The 22,335-nt window shown below is 40.7% G+C and overlaps 2 protein-coding genes across 4 annotated transcripts in view; one reads left to right on the forward strand and one right to left on the reverse strand.

Annotated features, from left to right (window-relative positions):
• CHST10 (carbohydrate sulfotransferase 10) overlaps positions 1–7,850 on the reverse strand; it is a 32,602-nt gene extending 24,752 nt beyond the window's left edge. For both annotated transcript variants that reach the window (XM_047744910.1, XM_047744911.1), the window contains exons 1-2: positions 7,664–7,850; positions 5,629–5,698 (exon numbers count right to left, since the gene is read on the reverse strand). The gene's annotated coding sequence lies outside the window, so the exon portion shown is untranslated. The remainder of the gene's footprint in view (positions 1–5,628; positions 5,699–7,663) is intronic.
• A 127-nt stretch (positions 7,851–7,977) lies between these two features.
• Positions 7,978–22,335, forward strand: part of NMS (neuromedin S) — a 49,415-nt gene continuing 35,057 nt past the window's right edge. For both annotated transcript variants that reach the window (XM_047744914.1, XM_047744915.1), the window contains exons 1-2: positions 7,978–8,232; positions 17,272–17,296. The gene's annotated coding sequence lies outside the window, so the exon portion shown is untranslated. The remainder of the gene's footprint in view (positions 8,233–17,271; positions 17,297–22,335) is intronic.

Here is a 22,335-nt window from a genome sequence, read left to right on the forward strand (position 1 = left end):
TATTAGGAAAACTCAGGAGAGCTGAAAGGTACTTCTGAAGGCACCTTTTCCAACCTTCTATCTGAGAGTTCCCAAACTCTTTAAAGGATGAGGCCCCCAATTTCAACAACCTCAAAATATTTCTCCAGTATCCACATGAAAGTAGTTACATATTTAATACCTATTATCTGAGAATAGAAAACAATTAAAAGCTACTAGGACTTCAGTATTACTTGGAAATAAAATTACATTTTATAAATCACAGCACTTAACATGCATTTGAACAGATATACAACTGAAATATACTGACTGGAGGGGTGGTTAAGAAATCTCACTGGAGTCCAAAAAAATTTTTTTTTAATTTTAAATAAAACCATGTGCTGAAGGGCAAGCCAATTACAGAGATCCAAAATGTCAACTTATATCCATAAACGAAAAGGGCAACTTGCAAAATTGGACATATGAGCCTCTCTGTAAAAGTTATATTTGTGAATGTATGTGATTATATACATATCCATACACATACATGCATATAATGCACAGAATAAAATCTTGAGACAATGAAAGCAGTTATTTTTTTTTTTAAAGATTTTATTTATTTATTTGACAGAGAGAAATCACAAGTAAGCAGAGAGGCAGGCAGAGAGAGAGGAGGAAGCAGGCTCCCTGCTGAGCAGTAAGCCCGATGTGGGGCTCGAACCCAGGACCTGGGATCATGACCTGAGCCGAAGGCAGCGGCTTAACCCACTGAGCCACCCAGGCGCCCCGAAAGCAGTTATTTTTTGCTTTGTACACTTACATATTAAAAAAAATTTGCAACAAACATGTTTCCATTTTATAGTAGAAACTAATAAAATATAAAAGATGCCACTCATATACATGTCCCCTGGTGTTTTATTTATGCTGTTTATTTTTCCTACCTGATCACTACCGACTGCAGTTTCCTTACCACTTGGTAAAGTATGGGAAAGGATGGTAAATACTTTCCTAGCTGGGAGAAAATGTGGTTAAGTGACAAAATCAACATGTATCTGAATATTTAGTAAACACATCTCTGTCTTCATTAGTTTTTTTTTTTTTTTTTAAGATTTTATTTATTTGAGAGAGAGGGAAAGAGAGGGAGAATACAAGCAGGGTGAGAGGCTGAGGGAGAAGTAGACCTCCAACTGAGCAGGGAGCCCGATTTCTGGCTTGATCCCCAGGATCATGACCTGAGCCAAAGGCAGCTGCTTAACCAACTGAGCCACCCAGGCACCCCTGTCTTCATTAGTTTTTATTTAGCTTTTAAAAATAATCTAACATTTAAAACATAAAGTGCAGAGACTACTGTAACAAAAACAGATTCTTGGCTCAATAGTTTTGCTGTACTTACTTGAGTGATTTTTTTAAAGGAAAGGAAGTGTTAAGAAAAGAAGGTTGGAGCCCCTCTCTGCCCCCACCTGGCTCTAATCTCCTTGCACCCCAGACCTACTCCTCCATAAAGGCTTTTCACTTTGTCAGACTCAAGTCCTCTGACAGAAGCAGCAGCAGGGGTTTGGAAGATGGTCTTCCCTGCAGAGAGAAAGGCAGGGCCAGCTGCAGAAGCTGGGAAAGCATGTTCACCCAGGGCCTGGGTGCTTTCTAGGAGGCTCCTGCTGGGCGAAGAAAGCCTGGGGTGGAGAGATGCACTATTTTTAAGTGCCTACCTTTTCCCCCTCATGGTCTATAGTGAAAAAATTCACACATTACACAGAGAATTAAGAGAAAAAAGCTGCTGAGGCCAAATTTTAGATAAACCAGGACTTGTTCACGGAGTCATGTACTACGTGCCCCAACCAGAACCAGCAAGAATAAAGCCTGGTCCCTCTCAAGTACCCCTCCCCTTAGGCCCAATATCGCTACAGTTCATAACATATGACACACAAACACAAGTAGATGTATATCTGCATATACTTTTAAGGACACAATTAAAAAATAATTATTTGCCAAATTCATCATGAAAAGGTATATTCATCCACCACACAAAACAGGTGCCAGGGATATGACCCTGTTCCAAACCAAACACATATGCAGTTTATGTCCTTACAGAGCCTGCTATCTGACAGAGAGAACCCACATGCATCAAAGAGTCTATCCCAGAAGTGGTGTGAGGTGGACACATGGCTCTATGAGAGGGAAGAAAGGACAGAACCTGGGTGGAGAGGTCAGGGACAGCAGTTATGTAAGGAGGTACCCAGACCAGGGGACCAGCAGGGAATGGAGGCCTGGGTGTTGGGCAGGAGAAGTCAGGGGCCCTTGAGTAACCAAAGAAATCCCCAGTGGCTGGAGTTTCCAGGTCAACGTCAGAGATGAGCCAAAGCAGCTCTGGTCAGAAAACACTGATTCCTATAGGGCATTTATGGAGTTTGGTTTCACCTTGTGAGCAATAGAAAGCCAGTGAAGAGTTTTCTGTGAGAAGAGCGGTAGTAGTGTCATGATTCTGATTTAAATTTTGAAGGTATTTTTCCAACAGCACAGTCAAAAATGTAAAGCACTATCCACTTGGCCATTCCCCAGCCTCAACATCATTTCCATTAGTGCAGCAGGAGTGTTCTAACACAGCTAAGTGTTCCACATCACCACCTGGACCTAACCTCCTGGATGATGACAACCACCACCACCACTGCCACTCATCATCATCATCATCATCATCATCTCCATCAAGGTCTCTAAAAATTAGCATGTAAACTTGTAAGATCCACAATATCTGACAAGTTGGGTTTTCACAAATCCTGAGGACTAGGGGTTCCAGTTAGCCATAGCATGCTTCTGCTTTATAAATTCATGTACTCTGAACCTAGGTATCTACCTAACAGTGGCTAACTTTATGTGTAGGCCCGTGGTTCCAGCCCTGGGTGTACATTAGAATCACCTGGGGAGCTTTAAAAAAATATAGCAATGTGCTGGGCCCCAAGAACTCTGAACCCAAGACAACACATATCGCTGGAGATGGATCCAGGGCTTGTTTTATAAGCTCTGCACAGGATTCTTAATGAGCAGCCAGGGCTGAGAACTGCTGGTCCAAGCCCCCAGCCCTTTAAAATGCAGATTCTAGGCCTTCTGACATAGGAACCATTCTCCTTCCACCTCCTTCCTTTATAAGAATGAAAACTAGTAGCAAAAGAGTATCTGTCAAGGAGCGTCCTTTGATGCTATGATAAAACAGGTTAAGGAGGTTTAATTAGAATCAAAGACCTCCATCACCATTCCTACTTACTCTTCTTTCTAGCCCTCCTACCTATAGGTAACTAGATTCTGTAGAATTAGGATTTGGTCTGACTTGGAAAAATCATAATAATTTGCCCTATTTATTTGAACAAAATGAAAGGCATTTCAAATTCCCTTAGGCCCAGCCCCTCTAAACCCACCCCACTAACTGCGTTGTTTGCCTGAATATACCAGTTCTCCATGGGGTTTGCCTCCTATACAAAGATGACACCCTCAAGGCTCATGATTTCTGTGTGCAGAGACTGGGGCCTGAAATGAACAGTCCTTCCAACATGGCTCTGCCAAGGGCCACTGCTCTCCCTGCAGCCCAGTGACAAATGGCCTTTAAAAAGCTTGATATTTTCTGTAATTAACTCTCCTTTGTTCAAGGAGCCAAGACAACTCCCAAGTTGATACTTGCAGCTAATGGTGGCAAACCTGAGTGTGCCCCAGGCCCCCTGTTGGTCACGGTGTGCTGCCCTGAACTGAGCCCCTGGGGCCCCCAGGAGACAGCATACCCGTCTTCTGAGCTTTCCTATTTCCAGTCATTAAATGAGATTTTTCACTTGGAGATGTCAGGTTCTGAAACCAAGCCAGAGGGCTGGACTCTTAGAAAACCCACAAGTCAGAAATGATGGTTAAGGTGGTTTCCCTTCTTACGGGGAAAGCAGGGTTAGGGAAGCAAAAACATAGCTGAACCTACCAGAAATCTCAGTCTTTTTTTTTTTTTTTTTTGGTCCTCTAAACTAAAAGAAAGACAGCACACATTTTCATGTTTGTAATGACTACCAATGGGTTTAGTTTGGTATTGTTACCATCTTCTGGTGCAAATTCTCTCTCCTCTACATTTTCAAAAAGATGCTTGTAAATCCACTTTGGTCAGCTGCCAATAATATTTCTGGCAGTGGCTTTTCCTTGTGTTTGAGCTGTCCTCCAAAAGCACAAAACAAAACCTTTTTGGGTTTTTGCTGAAGAGCTTGACTTCCACCTGCCTTGTTCTACTTTTGCTATGCATACTCACTTATTAAAGGTTCTGCAAAGTTCTGCGGTAAATAAGCTCATTTAATTGTTTAAATAGCTTTTCTCCAAATGTCTGTCATTCATTCAGCATTATTGACCAAGGGCCCACTTTAAGCTAGGAGTTGTTCTAGGCCCTGGGGATATGGCAACATATATACGCCCTGCTCTCATGGTACTTCTATAGAGGCAGACAGGGAAATAAACAGAGCTGTTAATATATAAGATTACACAAAGTGAGAAGGGCCACGGTTAAGGGGAATCTTGAGAAGAGACGGAACAGAGTGAGGGAAATCATGCAGCAGCTTGGTCTGTGTCCCAGGGTCCCAAAAGCAGCAAGGAGACAGTGACCCTCATGCCGAGTAGCCCAGATAAAGAATCCTGTCAAGGGTCCTTTACTGAGTTGGAAACTCCTGGATCCCCCACCCCTACACATACATAACCCAGGGAAAGGACCACGTGTCTGGTGTTCAGTTTTTAATATTCATTCAAAATACAGCCAGGCACTAAAGGAAACTTCACAAAAAAAGCCTGGTAATGCACAAGGAGTTGGTAGCCCTGGGGTGGGGGATTAACAAGAAGGGAAACTTGGTAGTTAAGGGCTAGAGCAACCAGAGACATTCTACAATCAAACTTTCCGTATCTTTGGATTTTGAACTAAAATGTTACCACCTAATCAATAAAATTACTAAATTACAACGTGATAGAACACTGCATGTGAATTTATAAAATATGTAAAGTGCTATGACACTCGTGGTGATTTTTAAATTCATAGGGTTTCTGCGATCTAAGTTCAGGAACTTCGTCTACTTGGTCATAATCATTACAACTTACTGTCTTAGAATAACTGATCCTCCTTAGTTATCAGCATGGAAACATACTCCTTACTCTGTCCAGCTGAAGGATGTATCTGAGATTAAGACACATTCTCATGCAAGTGCCTGGGTGGCTCAGTTGGTTGAGCCTCTGCCTTCAGCTCAGGTCATGATCTCAGGGGCCTTGGGTCAGGATCCGTGCTCAGTGGGGAGTCTCCTTGTCCCTCTCCTACTGCCCCCCCCAACTCATGTTCTCTGTCTCTCTTTCTGCTCTCTCTCTCTCTCTCAAATGAATAAATAAAATCTTAAAAAAAAAAAAAAGATTTCATGAGTAACAATAATGAAGAATAATAAACTTCCCGGGGTAATCTACATGTCAGGTGCTGCTCTTAGCAAACCAAAGACACCTAATCCCCAGCCTGGGAGGATGCTTCTACTATTATATTTAAGAAAACATTTCTAAGTATAAGTGTACACACTCCTATTTAAGAATTTTAAATTTCATAAAATCTCCTTAAGAGCAAGAGGCAATGAGATCAGTAAATGACATGAATCTCAAATAACTAGTGAGCTCACATTCTCCTTCACATACCTTCTGAGGCCTGGGATCCACATTTGCTTGCAGTATTTGCTTTGCCTGAGATTCCTAGTTCCTCCTGTCACTGTACAGGAAAATTAAAAAAAAAAAAAAGCACCATTAGAAGTGATAAGATTGACCTACTTAGTACAACTTGGTTTATACTTGGGAAATAGTATAAGTGGTTTTTACCACTTATAATAGTATAAATGGTTAACTAACCACTTTGATTATTCAAGTGCATTTTGCACAACAGGTCTCTTACAGAGGTGGGTTATACCTAGAATTCCTGGCAAATGAATAAGTATTCTAAAAGTGCCAAAAGAGATACATGTTTAAAAGACTGTTCCCTGTAACTTCAAAGGAAAAATAAGTTTTGTAGCAAAAAGAATCAAATATGTTTGACATTGGGTAAAGAATTCCTGTACAGGATGATGGGATGATGAAATCTTCCAATGCAAGATGTTCTCTGGATTTTGAATTTCTTTAGGCTGTAACACCCTGGCAAATTCTAGCCAAATGACACATCATGAATGAATAACTGGAAACAAGCCGAACTTGTGGAATTAGAGAGATTACAGATTTAATAGAGTCGGCTGGCAAAATAAACATACAACTCATTTAACACATAATATAGCCCAAACTGCCTGGGATACATGTAGCACAGTCTAGCTGTGTTTCCTTTTACTCTGAAGAGCTCAGTGTTAAAACTAAAAGCAATTTCATGTTATGCAAATGGAAAGATTAAGCTTTATGTACTCAACATTCAGATTCTTCCAGACCTGTATCAGAAGAAAAGACTCTTCATTTCTGCAGTCTTGAAGGTCCTGAATTCATCCCTCTCGTTTCTATTCTGGCTCTCTCCCACCTTTTTATTGTCTAACCTCAAGCATTTGAATACTGATCTGAATATACCTGCAAACTGCCTGAGAGATTGCCTGATTCATTCTCTCCTTTGTTCAATTTTGCAAACCCTCCAGTTTTCATCTTGGGCAAGGAAAGGATTTTTCTCTCAGGTATTTCTTTGAGATTCTCTTCTTTGGGGTCAAGAGCAAAGATGGAAAGATTTTTCTTTCCATCTTGAAATTCCAATTTTGAGCCAAGATGGACTCATCATTACAGTGGTAGAAAAGAGAGAAGACTATTTTCTCTCCTTGTATCTTTTCTTTTTCACCCTGACCCTGAAAATTTCAGAGCGAATAGATACTGGAGATCAGCAAGGGGACCGAAACTGAGCTGCCTAATTTTAAGAATGTCTGAGACATTTCTCATCCTGGCAGTTAAAACTGACCAATACCCAACTCTTCATGGCCCAAAGCACCAGACTCTCTGGGTGTTTCAGACAAAAAAACCCTTTATGACAGTCCTCCCCCTTAGCTAACCAGACAGAACCTGGCTGCACTGCTTTCTATTCACTGCCCGGGCCCTTTCCTGCCTTCAGAGACTTGGAAAACAAAAACGACAGCTTTTGGAAAACCTGGTTCATCTTCCCAGCCAGAAGTGCAGAAATTTATACTTGAACCTCCAACTTCTGACCAGCCTCTCGACTGTCAAAATCAGGGCTGAGGGCACTTTGCAGCCTATCTGGCAGGAAACAAGTATTTCCGACCATCCTTTCCCCTGTCACCCACCAAAGACATACTTAACAGTGCACTTAGGAAAGGGTGTACACGTTCCTTCTTCCCTGCCCTCTCTCTCTCTCTGCATGTTCTTTGCCCCCAAGGGGAACATTTTCTTCCTCTCTGCACCCAATCACAAATGCAAATTCTCAGCCAAAAATGAAAGAAGTAAATTACAGATCACCAAGTACCTATCATTTCACCGGTCACACCACCCCGCAACAAGGACGCCGCCTTATTGCATAATTAACGTGATGGAGGTTCTTCTCATTAATCCCACCAACTAGAGAGGGGCTCAAGTCACCAAAACACACAGGGATGGTGCTCACAAAGAAACGCTGGTTCGCCCCGTTTTCCCATCCACCCGGGATGGGGTGGGGGCCGGGGCCCCGGGGTCCACGAAACCCACACCCGCCAATCCCAGAGCTCACCCACTGCGGAGCCCGAGCTCGCCGGGGTCCTCTAGCCCTTCCGCGCCGCTGGCGGCGAAGCTCAGCCAGGACCTCGCGGGCCCGGGGGCGAAGCGCGCGGGGTCCTGGCGTCCCGGGAGCGCTGGAGGCCCGCCCCGCCGCCCGGAGGCCTGGGCGCCGCCACCGGCGGCCTCCGCGCCGCGGCCCGCCCGGCCCGGGATGTGGCGGCGGCGCGCCGGAAGGAGAAAGCCCGGCGCGCGAGGTCCCCTCGGGGTGGAGGGGGCCGGGCCCGCCGCCGCCCCACGCGGCCCCCGCCCGCCGGCCAGCGCGCGCCCCCGCCGGGTGTGCGCGCCCCCGTCCCCGCCGCCGTCCTCCGCCCCCTTCCCCCACCGCGCGCGCGCCGCCCGAGGCCGCGCGGGGAGACGCGGCCCAGGGGCTCCAGGACCCGCTTTACCCCCGCGCGTATCCGCGGTCGATCGTGCGCCCAGTCCTTGTGCCTCTCGTCTTCCCCGCGGGAAAGAAATTCCATCCCGGAAAATTAGAGATGTGCGGCCGAACCAGATCCCGCCGGGGCTCCATTCAGAACACAGGTATGATGTTTGAGAAGAAGAAGAAGAAAAAAAAAAAAAAAAAAAAAAAAGCCGAACTTGGAAAAATGAAAAAAAAAAAAAAAAAAAAAATCCAAACTTGGAAAAAGACAAAACTGCTTGAGTTTGGGGTACATCCCAGCATTTTCTGATCACCCTTCCTAGTAAAAGCAGGACCTTCTGTTCTTTGCAGACCCCCCCTCAGCTGACAGTCTAGGGGATGTTAACTGTTGTCTGGGTCTGTAGTTAGTTAATGCACAGCTGAGAGAGGCCAGAGCAGTCCCCTGCCCTATAGCGCTGTGCCTTCTTAACCTGCAGAAGTAAGGCGTTGAGGTTTTAGAGCCTGGTAGAGAAGGCGGTCCCAAAGCTGGTTGCGGTGGCGCGGGGGGGAAGAGGTTATTGCCCTGGAAAAGGTAAACTAGTTTTGTTTTGATCTAACCTGCATGCTTGTTAACTCCCTAGTTGTATCCATTTAGCAAACGAAGTAGTATAGATATGTGAATGCACACATAAAACTTGTCAAGCTTTCAAGGTACCAGGTGTTTTTGTTTTCTGGGGTGTGTGTGTGTGTGTGTGTGTGTGTGTGGTGTGTGTGTGTGTGTGTGTGGTGTGTTGTTTTTTGCCTACCCTGTTGGTTCCCTTCTCAAGAAGTTAAACGTACTATGGATGGGGCACCCCATTTCAGAATTTCACTTTTAACATGGTTACTGACCCTTGTGGCTTCAGGATGGCAAGGTGGTTTACTTGGTCTTTTGCTCATTCATCCCGGTATTTATTCAGCCCTTTCTCTGGGCGCTATGGTGACATGAGACCGTTTCCTTTTTCCTTGAGGATTTGAACGGACACACAGACACGGGAGAAACATAATTAGTAAGTTTGGAGCTCAGATGAGACAGAACATAATGCAGGGTTGAAGGGTCCAGGCTCTGGGAATTAGGCCTTGCAGATTCAAATCTTTACTGCACCAAATACAGATTGTGACCCTGTCAAGTTCTTTTATTGTTCTTTGCCCCATTTTCTTCAGCTATGAAGTGAGGATATGGTACTAGAGAATATTGGAGATAATGCATTGAAAAATGCATAGCATAGTTCTCTCCCAATGGTAAATATTATGATAAACTACTTTTATTATTATTTATTTATTGCATTCCTAAGGTGCTGTTCAAATATTAAAAAATACAGTTCTTTTTAGGGCTTCCATATTGGTGACTAAAGTAACTGAGTATTTTTCTCTCTCTTTTTAAAAAGATTTTATTTGTTTATTTGACTCAGCGCAAGCACAAGCAGGGGGAGAGGCAGGCAGGGGAGAAGCAGGCTCCCTGCTGAGCAAGGAGCTCAGGACCCTGGGATCATGACCTGAGTGGAAGGCAGCTCCTTAACTGACTGAGCCACTCAGGCACCCCTAACTGAGTATTTTTCTTAGGGTATTTCCCAAATTATTTTAGTTTTTTGTTTGTTTGTTTCTATAAATGGACTTCAGGAAAGTATTAATATTTAGTCTTTATTACCGGAGGATAGTTTGTAATGTAGTGGTTCTCAGAGTGTGATCCTTGGACCCTTTGGTCTATAATGTCAAGACTGTTTTCCCAGTAATGCTATGACCTTGGTTGTCTTCACTATTTAGACATTTGTCCTGATGGCACAAAACTAATGGTGGGTGAAATTGATGACAGTTAACATGAATCTAGGCAATGGAATAAAATGGGATTGGTGGGCATTGCATTTGTCACCACCAAACACTTACAATAAAAACAAACAAAAAATGTCACTGAAGAATGTCCTCCATGAAGCAGTCATACCCTTTGGAACAGGATGGGAAGTACATACAAGGCCTCCTGCTGCATACCAAAAGTCTGGTGGTTGTCTGGAGGCAGAGCTCTTGGGTGATGGTTTGCAATGCCTTTTTTTTTTTTTTTTTCATGGAACACCATTTTTTCTTGAAAGAAGAACTGACAGACAAACTGTGGTTACACAGACTTGGGTATTTGGCAGACATTTTCTCCAAAATGAATTAAATGAGCCTGTCACTTCAGCAAAACAACTGATGGTATCTGTTACCAGTGATAAAATTCAGGCTTTCAAGTGAAAATTCAAGCTTTTGGAAAACCTGTGTCCGCCACTAGGAGTTTGACAGCATCCCAATATTTAACAGTTTTTCTGATAAAATCAGTGGTGATGCTAACAACCTTTTCTTTCATTCTTTTTTTCTTTCTTTCTTGGTATATTGTATGCTGGTAGATTGTGGCTCAGTAAGAAATATTTGTCCTTTTCCAGGGTTCCTGAGGCAGAGCTCCTGAAACTTGTAATTTCCTGAATGATGGAGTGAAAGGAGCATTTTTTGTTGTAATAGGTAGCCTTTGTTTCTGGTTCCTGACGCAAAGCTCCTAAAATTCTTGGAATTTCCTGGGTGATAGGAGCATCTTTTGTTCTAATGAGGCAACTCTAGCTAGCTGCAGATGGGGACTGGTCACTGCAAGGACCAAACCTTGATTAGAAGCCAAGGACTTTCAGCCCCACCTTCCCCAACCTGTGGGAAGAGGTGAGGGGCTGGAGAATAAGTTAATAATCGATCCTGCTGATGTGATGAAACCTCCATAAAAACACTTAAATGACAGGATTTAGAGAGCTTCCACATTGGTAAGCTCATTGAGGTGCTGGAAGGGTGGCCATATAGAAAGGGCCTGGAAGCTCTGTGCTCACAGCCCTCCATGACCTGACCTAGGAATCTCTTCCATTTGGCTGTTCCTGAGTTGTGTCCTTTATAATAAATCAGTAATAATAAGTAAACAATTCCCCTGTGTTTTGTGAGCCATTCTAGTATAATCAAAAGTGAGAAGAGGGTGTTGTGGGAACCTCTGATTTGTAGTCCTAAATTGGGGACCCAATATTTGTGACTAGCGTCTGAAATGGGAACATTCTTGTGGGACTGAGTCCTTAATCTTGTGGAGTTTGACGCTAACTCCAGGGAGTATCTGAATAGAATTGAATTGTAGGACATTCAGTTAGTGTCTGGAGAATCAGAGAATTGGTTTTTGGTGTTAGAAAACACCTAGGCTGATGAATTTTAATGTCACAGAGTGTGAAAGTTCATTGACAGGGTTTTAGATTCCACATCATAGCTGAACTTTAAGAAACTATGACTTGCTGAGTTCAGGTTTAGTATTAAAAACACTCAAAATTATCTGAAAGATTAAAATACTTCTTCTGGGGCGCCTGGGTGGCTCAGTGGGTTAAGCCGCTGCCTTCGGCTCAGGTCATGATCTCAGGGTCCTGGGATCGAGTCCCACATCGGGCTCTCTGCTCAGCAGGGAGCCTGCTTCCTCCCCTCTCTCTCTCTGCCTGCCTCTCTGCCTACTTGTGATCTCTCTCTCTCTCTCTGTCAAATAAATTAAAAAAAATAATAAATAAAGTCAAAGCTGGAGATGATACTATGAAATAAGGGACGTTAACCACTGACCCAAAATATTGCCATCTGTTTGAATCAAATCAGTGAAATAAGCAAATAGATAGATCTAGAGAAACCTAGGTGTCCTTGTTGGGATACGGGTTATATAGGAAGAAACATCCTATGAAAGTAAGAATTTGCCAGTTCCTCTAAGCATTCTATGGTAATAAGATTTTATAAATTTCTCTCCAGTACTTTGTTTTGGCCTAAGCACAAGTGGACTTGGGGTCCAAATGTCAGGTACATTGTTTTTCTTCTTACCACTTTCCCGTCTTCTCACTATGCCACAGGCATTGTCCATGTCAGCCCAGGCAGGAGACAGTTCCCACAATACTGGCTGTCCCCTTCCTGAGCTCTTATCTCAGTGTTCACAACTGACACCAGCCACTCACAGGCTTCCTGGGATTTTCTTTTAAAGAATGTGTTTGGATATTCTTTCTCAGCCACCCTGGACTGTAAAGACAATGAAAAATTGCACTTGGCTCCTTGGTGGGTATATGAGGAGAGTCAAAATGAGATTTTTTTAAATGGAGTCGAAGTGAGATTTTTTCCCCCCAGGCTGAGGCTTTAGAAGAGCTGTAGTGGCCACAACCAGGCATCTCTATGTAGCCCTAGAACTGCGAAATGTTCAATTACTTAGAGGGTTCTTCTCAGTAGACATGTTGCAGAGAGGTAGGGATTATACAGACCCCCAGAAGTTGGTGTCCCTTTCCAATTTATAGATGGCCCTGTAATTCAAAGGTTTTTCATTCGTTCGTCTGTTTACCAGGAGGCAGTGGAGTGAAATAGGCTGGATTCCATGCTCTGACCCTCAGAAAACCTCCAGTGAGCTTATTACAGTCTTTATGGGGGGTTGTTTTGTCTTGTTAATAGTTTCTCCTAAATTAGCTAAAATATGATAGGGCTTCCCGTTAGGAAAAATTTGCCAGGAGGATTTATTTCATATTTTAATTCTGAGGCATTTTTAAGACCTACATTTTGAATTATTGAAAATATATTTAAATATGATTAAAATGAGGAAAGCCAAAGAGATGCTGGACTCTTGAGAAGGGAAGGCACACAATGTTAGACTACATTCTCCATGTAATTGGCTAAAGGATAGGAGATTACATTGTAAGTAAGGTGGCCACCCAGAGTAGGTTTGGGCCCTGGACTAGGCCAACAGGATGTACACAGAAGTGATCTAAGCCACCATCTTAGGGCTCACCATTAAGAACATGCCAGGCGATCCTGAAGTTTTCTTCCCCTAACATGTGCCCCAGAAGGCAGGCACGCAAAATAGAAGCAGCTGTGATCCCTGAGTCACCATTTGGAGGAGAGCTGCAGTACCTGAATAGAATAAGATGAGCACAAAATCAGTATTCATTGTGGTAAGCCAAGAATAGCTCAGGGTATATGCCTTATGTAGCACAGCCTATCCTAACACAATATTCTGGTTAAGTGATGAGGACACTGAACTGAAAGTTAGGAGACTTCAGTTGTGTGAGGTTGAACTATGAGAAATTGCTGGTAATTGTTCGTTTTTGATGTTCAAGAATGGCAGTTTCACATGATTCACCCTAGTATTTCCACCTCTGTGATCAGGTAGACATGCAACATTGAGTAATCCATTAATACCTTCTGTATCTCATTTTTCTCATCAAACATCAGACCTCATAGACATCTATGAAACACTCCACCCAATAACAGCAGAATATGCACTTGTCTCAAGGATACACAAAACATGCTCCAGGATATATATGCTGAATGCTAAGCTATAAAATAATCCTTAATAAATTTAAAAGGGTTGAATTTATACAAAGAAAGTTCTCTAACCACGGTGGAATTAAATTAGAAGCCAATAACAGGAGGAAATTTGAGAAATACACAAAATTAAATAATACAATAATGAATGGGTCAAAGAAGAAATTAGAAAATACTTTCAAATGAATGAAAACAGAAGCACAGCATACCCAAACTTATGGGAATACAAAGGAAGCAATACTCGGAAATTTATAACTATAAATGAGAACATTAAAACAGAGAAAAGATCTCAAATTTAATCTTTCACCTTGTGAAACTAGCAAAAGAACAGCACACTAAACCCAAAGCAAGAAAAAGGAGGGGGATAATAAATATTACAGTAAAAATAAATGAAAGGGAAAATAGAAAAATAATGGAGAAAATAAAACAAAACAAAAAATTAGTTTCTTTGAAAAGAAAACAAAATTGATACACCTTTTTCTAGACTGACCAAGAAAAAAAGAGAGGAATAAAATCACTAAAATCAGGAAGAGAGGGAGAACGTTACTACCAAACTTATAGAAATATAAATGATTGTAAGTGAATATTTGAACAATTGTAAGTCAACAAATTAGATAAACTAACATAATGGACAGATTCCTAGAGAGACACAAACTACCTAGAATTGACTCAAGAAGAAAATCTGAATGGATTCAATCTCTTCTGAGATTGAATTAGTAGTTTTAAAACTTCCTGCAAAGAAAAATCCAAGCCCAGGTGATTTTACTGTTGAATTCTACATTTAAAGAAAAATTAATGCCAATTCTTCACAATTTCTTCCAAAAAATAGAAGAGGACGGAATCCATCTCAACTCATTCTGTGAGGCCAGTATTACCCTGATACCAAAACTGGACATAGGCATCACAATAAAACTACACACCAATATCTCTTATAACTATAGACACACAAATCCTCAACAAAATAAAAGCAAGCTGAATCCAGCAACATATATAAAGGATTATACACCATGACCAAGTGGGATATAGCTCAGGAATGCACGATCACTTCAACATCTGAAAGTGAATTAATGTAATGCAACCATGTCAATAGAATAAAGACAGATCACATGACTAATTAGAAGCAGAAAAAGCATTTAACAAAATTCAATTCCCATTTATGAGAAAGGCATGCACTAAATTAGGGAGAGAAGGGAACTTCTTTAGCCTGATAAATGGCATCTACAAAGCCCCACAGATAGCATCATACTTATGGTGAAAGACTGAAAGCTTTCCCCCAAGATCAGGAACAATACAAGATGTTTTTATTATTTCTTTTATTATTTCTACTCAACATTTTAGGTAGGACAGTTAGCCAAGAAAAAGGCATAGAAGTATCCATATTGGAAAGGGATAAGCAAAGCTATTTCTATTTTAGATGACACACTCTTGCATACAGAAAATCCTAACAATTTCACTGAACTATTAGAACTAATAAATGAGTTGAACAGAGTTACAGCATGTAAGACTAACCTACAAAATCAATTGTATTTTTATAGATTAGCAATGAACAATCCGAAAATGAAATTAAGAAAACAATTCCATTTATAATAGCATCAAAAGTAATGCGGTTCTTACAGACAAATTTAACAAAGGAGGTATAAAACTAAAGCTCTGAAAACTATGAACATTTCTGAAAGGAATTAAGAAGACCTAAATAAGTGTAGAAACATCCCATGTTCAGGTATCAGAAGATTTAATACTGTTAAGATGGCAATACTCTCCAAATTGACCTGTAGATTCATCGCAATCCTCATCAAATTTCCAGCTGGCTTATTTGCAGAAATTGGCACTGTGATCCTAAAATTCTCCCGGAAATTCAAGAAACTCAGAGTAGTCAAAACAATCTTAAAACATCAGATCAAAGTCAGAGGAATCACTTCCCAATCTTAAAACTTACTACAAAGCTACAGTAATCAAGAGAGTGTGCTACAAGCATAAGAAGAGACATAAAGATCAATGGAATAGAACTGAGAGTACAGAAATAAACTCTCACATTTATGGTCAATAGATTTATGACAAAGTTGCTGACAATTAATGAACACAGAATTGTCTTTTCTACCAATGGTGTCAGGATGACTGGGTATCCGTATGCAAAAGAATGGATTTAAACCCCTCCATCATAACATACTCAAAAATTAACTCAAAATGGACGATAGACTGCAAGAACTAAAACTAAAAATCAAGCAGAAAAATAGGCATAAATCTTTGTAACCTTGAGTTAAATGATGGTTTCTTAGTTATGACACCAAGAGCACAAGGTCAAAAAAAGAATAGCTAAGTTGCATTTCATCAAAATTGAAAAATGTTGTGCTTTAAAGAACACTATCAAGAAAGTGAAAAGACAGTCCGTAGAATGAGAGGAAGTTTTTTGCAAATCAGGTATCTGATAAGGGGCTAGTATCTAGAATATATACAGAACTTCTCCAAATCCATAACAATAAGATAAAAAACTCAATAAAAATGGGCAAAGGATCTGAATAGACATCTCTCCAAGGAAGATATGCAAATGGCCAATAAACACATGGAAAGTTTTTCCATATCATTACTCAGTAGGGAAATGAAAATCAAAGTCACAAGGAGATACTGCTAGAATGGCTAAAATCAAAAAAGATGAAAACAGAGTTGTGGAGAAATACAGCACTCGTACATTGCTGGTAAGAGTATAAAATTGTGCTGTCGTAGAAAACTTGCCAGTTCCTGAAATGTTAGATGAGAGGTTACCATATAATGTAGCAATTTTGTTCTGAGGTGTATACCTGAGAGAAATGAAGACTTTTAAGTGTACACAAAAACTTGTATGTAAATGTTCACATCGCTATTTATAATAGCCTAAGAGTGGAAACAAATGTCCATCAAATGATGAATAAACAAAATGTAGTGTATCTATACAGTACAATATGACTTAGAAAAAAAAAAAAAGAATGACACGGATGGACCTTGAAAACATTATGCTAATTGAAAGAAGCCAGATACAAAGGACCACACATCCTATGTCCAAAATAGGCAAGTCTATAGTGACAGAAAGTAGAATCGTGGTTGCCTGGGGGCTGGAGTAGAGGTCAGGAATTGGGAGTGATTATTAATAGAAACAGGGGATAAAAATAATCTGAAATTAGATTGTGATTGCTGCACAACTCTGTGAACATACCAAAAGCCATTGAATATTAATGGGTGAGTTTTAGGGTATGTGAATTATAGCTCAATAAAAATGTTAATTAAAAATGTGGATATGTAATGATTTAGAAAAATATATTTTTCACATATATTGAAGTTTGCTTCATTGTATGTATCTGTTGAACAGAATGGTAGGTGGAAAAATGCTCAGCTAATACTTAGATGTGATTTCCAGTCTGGCTTTCGTGTAGTCTGGTAAATCACTTAACTTCTGAGCCCCAGTTTTCTAATAGGAAATCAGAATGTTATTTTGAGTGACTGCTCTGTTCCCCTCCAGCTCTAATAGCCAATTATTCTATGGAAGCCAGATCTGAATCTGTGCAGAGTTGTTGTGGGGGATGTACATTTATATCTGGGTTTAAGTCCTGTAACGAAAATAGCAAAGTGTGGAAGGAAAAATGTCAGAAACATTCATCTAAGAAGAAAATAATATGGAAAAATAAGGAGATTAAAAAAACAAGTAAGTAAATTTTTTGTGTATGTGGCATACGGTTACATAATTAACTATCCATCCAGCTGGTTGAAAATATAATTACTATTTTCTTTTCAGTCATGGCAAGATGGGACCTACTTTTACGTCTCTTACTTATGATAAGAAACTGCCAGTAAAAATAAAGTTACTGTTCTCTTTTTTTATACAGGCAATGCTTCTCAGAAGGCAACATGGTAAGTAATGTAGTGCTAGGGCGGCCCTTTGAAAAACTGGTCCTCACTTCTGACACTGAACTCACAAAGCATGGAAAAATGTATCATTCTCAGATAAGATGTGTTAATAACAGAGCATGCATAGGCTGAGAATATCAAGAAGTAACAAACTCCTGAAGTCTTATGACTAAAGATTGTTTTAGGATTGTTATCAGAAAAACTCTACATCAGGTGGAAAGTTGGAAATTCACCACACATCTGCTTTATTTTCATTACCATCCAAATCTTCCATTAGTAATAAGTTAGGGAGGTGCATTGATTCTTCAGACCAGGAGAGCACTACTTGGTTCCCATCTACTATTGATTCTCAGATCTTGCTGATCATCAGGAAAATGTGTAAAGATGATATAGGTCAGTGGCTCTATTCCCTAGAGATTCTTTCTCAATAGGTCCAGGTAAAAAGCCTAGAGACCCTAATTTTTTTTTTAAGATTTTATTTATTCATTTGACAGAGAGAGAAAGAGAGCATGAGCAGTGGGGAGGAACAAGAGGGGGCAGGAAGAAGCAGACTCCCAGCCGAGCAGGGAGCCCCATGTGGGGCTCGATCCCAGGACCCTGAAATCACGACCTGAGCCAAAGGCAGACGCTTAACCGACTAAGCCATCCAGTTACCCCTGGAGACCTTAATTATTAAAAGCTTCTCAGATGACTATGAGCAATCAAGTTTGGGAATACTTGTCAAATCAAGGCCTTGAACTACTGGGTATCCTTAGTACTCAGAGTCCACAGACCGTAAAATACTATTGATGGAGGACTTCAACCACCTTCATTTTGACCTCAGTCTGTACTTTCTAATTGATTAAGTTCTTCCTTCCAGCTTATCTCTTAATTCAGGCAAAAGACCTAGCAGGCAAAGCATCCCATGATGGGAATGGAAACTACAGCTGTAGCAATAGATACTGCTCTGTTGCCAGCAAGACCCCATGTATTTGACTCCAAAAGATGATGATCAACCTGACTTTTATTGCCCCAGCATGTACCTGCTGACCTTTGTCCCACATTTTCCTTATGTAAACCTCAAAGTATTTTCAGAACTTTGGAGGAGGTCTTTGAGATGATAGTCCAATGTCTTCCTAGTGTTGGCCTCACTGAGATAAATTCCTTCCTTCTTCCACTGCCACTCATCTCTCTGCCTTTGGATTTTATCAGTTGCGAGTGGGCTGAACCTGGTCCATTCGGGAGCTAGGTGCTACTGCATCCTTGTACCCCAGTTACACTATGTTAATTTCTATTTAATTTTGGGTACAGGACAGAGAAACACTGTATTAATTGTACCAAAACTCTTTATGAAGTGAAAATAGTAATCATGCACCCATACAATTACATACCCTTCCTTTTTTAGCACCACATTCAAAGTTTTAGCCTAAATTCTGTTTCCAGAGTCTTAAGAGTCTACTGATTCCCTGGAAATGATAGCAGCATGGAAACAAGCTGCCATTATTAACCTATACTCCTGTTCTTGATTGCTTGAAAACTCTTAGAATTGAGTGATTCAAAACACACTGAAGAATACTAGTGTTTTATTTATATTTTCCATTTGGTCAAAATCTGTCTTGTTTCCTCTTCCCTTAATTGACTCACTCATGACTGGATGTTTAAATGTTCCTCTTCAAAGTTTTTGACAGAGGGCAGTTCAAGGCATTGGAATAGACTATTGCAATATGTGTGTTGCTTACAATTAACTTACCAAGCTTTGAAAATTCTCTGATCTGAGAGGTTTGATAATTCCCTCTGTCTTGAATTCACTTGCTTTGTATACCTAAAGACCCAGTTTCAATACTACATCATCGTGGTAAGCCTTTTCTTTGTTAACGGAAATTGGTAATCCAAATTCAAGTTAGAATTCAGCCACATTTGGGGCCATCAAAGTAACTTACTGGAGCTGACAATGGGGTGAACAGATGCCTTGTCTGTGTGAATTTGTACAAGCACAGCCAATGACAACCTCCTTTTCATTCAAATGGCTGGCAAATTTCTTTTGCTATTAGTTATAAGAGGCAGATATAGATGTTGGTGATACCCTAGTTCCTAGTAGAAGTTAAGACATTCTTCTTAAGAGGGGCTACTATTCCCAACTCTCTATTGAGACCACTCTCTTAAAGGCCACTAATAACAAAATTAATTCATTTACAGACATTTATCAGATGCTTACTATGTGCCAGGTATTACTGAAGATCCCTAGATGAATAATAATAGTAATCATAGCAAATATTTATGTAGTGACTACCACATGCAAGCACTACTCTTCCGACTACACATAGCAACCTATTAGTGGGTCACAAAATCAATTTAGTGCTTCAGAACCATCATTTAAAAGAACAGAAGATAATTGAAATAACAGGGTGGTTCCCTCATATTAAGATGATAGGTCTTACTGCCAGCTGCACCCAAATGGGCCATTTTGGCATGAACGTTATTTTGAGTTAAAAGCAATCAAAACCCAGCAGATTCAGGAAAATTTCTCTATCTCCTCATTTACCGCCTGCTAGTAGAAGGAAGAGAGCTATCAGCATAGAGTCTTCTTTACCTAAGAAAATTATTTGCCTGGCAGGGCACCTATGAAGGGCGTCTGGGTGGCCCAGCAGGTTGAGCCTCTGCCTTTGGCTCGGGTCATGTTCTCAGGGTCCTGAGATCAAGCCCTGTGTCCAGCTGTCTGCTCAGTTGGGAGCCTGCTTCCTCCCTCCCCTCTGCCTGCCTCTCTGCCTACTTGTGATCTCTCTTTCTCTGTCAAATAAATAAATCTTAAAAAAAAAAACAACAATGAAAAAACAGGACACCTTTGTTTTCCAAACATCTCCTTCCTGCTAATGGTTTTTCTCTCTTTGTATTCTAAGACACTTTCCCCTCTCCTCAGCTCATATAAGTGTCATGTTGCCTCATTGTCTTTGGAATTTCCATATCTGTGTAGATTCCCCATGTGTACACTACTAAATTTGATTTTTTCCTGTTAATCTGTGTCAAATCAACTTGATTCTTAGTCCAGGTAGAAGGATCTTGAAGGGCAGAGGAAATTCTTCCTTCTCAACAACAGTAAGAATTGGTTTCATAAAACTTTTATTTCATAAATGTAAGGGCCTATTTAGGCAGAGCGGCCCCACCTCGGTTGAACAGCCATTTTGTTGTTTATGCAGTAAAACTTAAATTGACCCTGCATCCCCCCACCAGGGGAACTTATTTCAAAGCAAGTCCGGGAAACCAGTCCCAGGTAACAAAGCCCAAATACAAGGGTGGGTCAGGTCAGGTAGAGATTACAGCCCCCATGCGGGGATGAGTCGGGTCAGGTGGAGACATCCAATCAGTAAAGCATGCAAACTGTCTCCCTAGCTACCAAGGAGTGTGGGCCCCACCCTTTGGGCACCAATTCTCACCAAGGTGATACGCTAGTTCAAATGTCTACTGTAGGGTAAATTGTAATTCAATTGGTCACTTGTGTGTGACCTAGCATGACTGTGCAGTTTTCTCTGTGTGTTACAATCTTATTAGCCACCTGTGTATGGCCAGGCCCAACCACATGGCCTTTGCTCTATAAAAATTAGTCTGTGAGGCATGGAGCGGTCGAGCTCTCTGTAAGAGGTGTGGCCCCGGCTGGTCGGTTTGATTCTTGATGCTTGGGGCGAAATAAAGCTTTTCTTGACCTTCGCTTTGTATCGGTCCAGCTAGTTTAATCACGGACCCATTATTGGGGGACCCACCATTGGGGACCCAACAATAAACATATACACACATGCATCTATGTCCAGTGGGTCACAATATAAAATGTATTTCCTATTGTTTTGGTCAAAACAGTCATAAAGCCACTGATCTAAAACATTATTACTAGAAGCATTAATATGCATTATTTATAGGTTCAGTATTTAAACAGACATAAGACTATTCAGAATTTTTGTTTTATTTTGTGTAGGTTGGTTGAGTTTGAGTAAGTTGGTCTTTTGGTTGGTTGCGTTTAGGGGGGGATTTTCCATTTCATCTAAATTTTCAAATTTTTTTGCATGAAGTTATCCATAGTACCTTATCTTGTCTTAATATATGTGGAATCTACATTAATGTCTCCCTTTTCATTACTGATACTGGTCGTTTGTGTTTTCTTTTTTTTTTCTTGCCCAGTCTTGCTAATGTTTATAATTTATTATTAATTTCTAAACATGTGTTGATTTATTGATATTGATTTTCTTGATTTTTCTCTCTTGCATGTCTGCTTTCTATTTTATTGATTTCTGCTTTTATCTTTTTTCTTATCTATTTGTTTGCTGTTCTTTTTAAGATAGAAGCTTAAATCATTTATTTTCAACCTTTGTCTTTTCTAATATTTATATTTAAAGGTATAAATATCCCTCTAAATACAACTTTGGTTACACTCTGTAAGTTTTGCATGTGTAAATATTCCAGGTCATAATGAGACAGGGAAACTGAAAGACTCCATTAAAAAACCAAGTTTTGTAGCAACATGGACGGGACTGGAAGAGATTATGCTGAGTGAAATAAGTCAAGCAGAGAGAGTCAATTATCATATGGTTTCACTTATTTGTGGAGCATAACAAATAGCATGGAGGACAAGGGGAGATGGAGAGGAGAGGGGAGTTGAGGGAAATTGGAAGGGGAGGTGAACCATGAGAGACTATGGACTCTGAAAAACGATCTGGGAATTTTGAAGGGGTGGGGGATGGGAGGTTGGGGGCACCAGGTGGTGGGTATTGTGGAGGGCACGGATTGCATGGAGCACTGGGTGTGGTGCAAAAATAATGAATACTGTTATGCTGAAAAAATAAAAAAATTAAAAAAAAAATAAAAAAAAAACCAAAAAAAAAAAACCTACTTTTTGCTCCTTTTCCTGCTTCTGTTCCTGCTAGGACCTGCACCCTCATTTTACACATGCCTCATCATGCAAATAGTGTATGTCCTTTTTGTAAGGGACAAGGAGTTAATGATTTCTATAGAATAGATAACATCCAAGGAAGGGCCAGGTGAGAATGACTGGACAAGACCACTTGTATTGTGTATTC

Source organism: Lutra lutra, chromosome 9 (genome assembly GCF_902655055.1).
Source record: "Lutra lutra chromosome 9, mLutLut1.2, whole genome shotgun sequence".
Classification (NCBI taxonomy): domain Eukaryota; kingdom Metazoa; phylum Chordata; class Mammalia; order Carnivora; family Mustelidae; genus Lutra; species Lutra lutra.